Source organism: Pygoscelis adeliae, unplaced genomic scaffold (assembly GCF_000699105.1).
Source record: "Pygoscelis adeliae isolate BGI_AS28 unplaced genomic scaffold, ASM69910v1 Scaffold120, whole genome shotgun sequence".
Classification (NCBI taxonomy): Eukaryota; Metazoa; Chordata; class Aves; order Sphenisciformes; family Spheniscidae; genus Pygoscelis; species Pygoscelis adeliae.
Genome location: NW_008824032.1, coordinates 4,183,538 through 4,186,334, shown reverse-complemented (window position 1 = coordinate 4,186,334; position 2,797 = coordinate 4,183,538). Strand labels below are relative to the sequence as shown.

The following is a 2,797-nucleotide window of genomic DNA, read 5'->3' as shown; positions in this document are numbered from 1 at the left end:
CCCCCCCCCCCCCCCCCCCCCCCCCCCCCCCCCCCCCCCCCCCCCCCCCCAAATGCTCGATTCATTTTGCCCAGTCTTTTGCCATGCAAATATCTCTATCAGGCAGGAGCTGACCTGCCCTCCATACAGATGTCTTAACACAGAGGGCCCTAGTTCAGCAAGGTACGTAAGCCAGTACCTTTTGCTGCCAGGGTGCATCGTCTTCCAAGGGGGCCTGTGACAGCCCTTCCTGTCCCCTTTGGCCTTCCCCAGGCCTTCCCTGGGCTCCTTCACCAGCTCGTGGGGCTGCCCCCCACTCCCACCAGTGCAAGGTGGCCCGGCTAAGGCCAGGGCGTGGGTCTCCGCCAGTCCTGCATGGCATGGCTGGTGGCCAGTGCCCAGTGCCCACCACAAGCTGGTGGGAGGGGGCTTCCGCCTTGGGGAGGGGCCTCTTCCAGCTTCAGCAGCAATGGAGCTACGTGTTCAACAGCACCTGTGGATGGTCATCTTGGGATCAAGGGAGCACCCTGGTGAGCGAGGGTCCAAAGTGGTGATTCCCCATCCAAGTGACACCTGCAGTCTCCTGCACCTTTCTTACAAGTGCGTGGTAGTCACCTGGATCCTGTCTTCTCCATGTAATGCGCCAGACGTGGTTGTGAAGAAACTAGATGGCGCAGTACATGACGGGATCAGGCCCACGTCCCTTAAAGGATGGGAAGTAGGTAGAGTTTTCCCTTCTCTAAACTTAGTGTTTGGGTTTCTTTCTAGGTCAGGCTTTCTGGTAGTCTGTATGGGGACTCCTTTATTGACTGTGACCTTCTCCAGTATTTTATTTTGAAAAAATAGATTATTTTATTCCCTCCTTAAAGAAAAGGAAGGGAAGCATATAGTATCTCACACCTGGCTCTCCTAAAGATGCATGTATCTGGCTTTTATGATGTGCATAACCAGCAAGGTGAGAGAGACTGGGAGTAGCTTGGGAGACTGTGGAGCACTTATGCCTGTGTGGAGGCTACTGCCTGTGCCTGAATTGGCTCATTTCTGTGAAGCCAGAACAAGAACCACCTTGCCGGGGCTTGGGTATGCCATGTGCATGAGAGCACCTTGTCTCAGGCACCTCTGCAAAACTTTCTTACGTTCCCAGGATTTCCTTCCCCTTTCCTTTTCCCTCCCCCACAAGGGGGGTTGTCTGACAGTATCTGCTCAGGAAACTCATGTCTTAATTGTGTTAAACCCTTGAACACATGGAGAACCAGAGGGAAGCGGCATGAGCTCGCTCCGAGTCTGTTTCCTCATCTGTGTCCTGTGGTTCAGTGCTGCCTTTTCTGCCTGCTGCCGAAAAGGACACTGTCAACGGGGACCGTAACTCCTACATTAAACATTCTTCCCTATGTCAGCAGCGTGAGTGCTTTGCCTGATGAAATCTGAAGGAGAGGACTTGGCCTCTCAGACACTCTCTTTAGAGATGCAAACTCCTTAGGGGTGAGGACAGACTAAAAGGGGAATCGGGACTCCTGAGTATTCCCTGTTGTCGTTTTTTTTAATGACATTTTATTTTTCAGGGTCTCTCTTGTCTCCCCGCTCCATGCAAAATCAGGGGACCACTGTCATACCTACCTCACTGGCTTGTTGTGAGGCTAAACTCAACTTGTCATCAAGTGCTTTGAGACCCACAGATGGATCTGTGGCATCTGTAGGAATTCAGACTCTTTATAAAAATACTGAGTGGTGAGAGCAGACTGTTTTGTTTAACTCTGTTTATAGCCAGCTAATGAGTAAGAATCAAGTCACAGAGAAAAGAAGCTCTGATCCAAATCCTGTAGTCCTTACTTCTGCAGAGCTTGCCAAGAACTGAGCATAAATAAGGCTTGTAGGGTTTGTCAGCCAAGCGCAGGCTGTTTTCCTCCGAATGCCTCTCCTACCCTGCATTGTCGTCTTGCACATATTCTCCTCTCCTGGATGCACCTGGCTGGGAATTGGGGTTTTGGGTTTGTTTGTTTTTTTTTAGAATTCAAGTGGTTTATAAGACAACCCTGTTTGTCGTCAAGTGGACAACGTTCCTTTCGTTGGACATCCTTCACTAAAGGCTGAACCATTCAACAGGGTGCCATGTTGCCTAGCCAGGAGTGATGTTGCCCCTGGGTAACTCCTCTCTTCCATGTTGGTGTTTTTCCTGTGACTCAGGTATGCTGCTTGGATACTTTAAAGGCTTTGTTTTTTTGCTCTCAGATTTATTACAGCCTAAATCCAAAGCCATGCTGAGATCTTCCAAAACCAGATGCAGCTAGGACTTTCAGCTGTTCCAGAGCAGATGGAAATGGCTGTGGGTTTCCATGAAGGCTGGAAGGCTTTCTCTTTCATGGCTAAATAATGAAAGATTTGGATTTATTGCAGCTTCTAGGAGCGTAGGGGCAGATACTAGACCCTTAATACCTTGCCAGTCCTGTAACTAGGCTTGGGCAAAGGCGGTTAGCACATCTGTTCGCCTTTCATTGCCATGTGGCTGCAGCCATCCTTGTGTAGGCTCTGGGGGGCTGCCCCAGGTCTCAGACTCCTTTCCTGCTCACGGGAGAAGAGCAGGCAGTGCTCTCAGAAGTGTAAGCGTTTCAGCACTCCCCTCCATGCTGTACCAGTCCCTGACCAAGCCCCCGTGGTCAGCTTGGGGAGGTGGGGCGGCTGCTTGCGACTACCAGTTTTCACCCTGCGGAGGGGAGACGTTGCCACCCACACGGCCCTGTAAGCAGCAGCGTAGCTGGGGTGGGATGCACCATGCGTGAAAGGGTGGTGTGATGCAGCTTGCTCACAGAGCAAGGTCAGC

At 51.4% G+C, this 2,797-nt stretch overlaps 1 protein-coding gene across 1 annotated transcript in view; it reads left to right on the top strand.

The window, feature by feature from the left end:
• The window catches only part of VANGL1 (VANGL planar cell polarity protein 1), a 36,323-nt gene extending 33,743 nt beyond the window's left edge, over positions 1-2,580 (top strand). Inside the window, exon 8 of the mRNA XM_009329384.1 lies at positions 1,988-2,580. The gene's annotated coding sequence lies outside the window, so the exon portion shown is untranslated. The remainder of the gene's footprint in view (positions 1-1,987) is intronic.
• Positions 2,581-2,797: the final 217 nt, after the last annotated feature.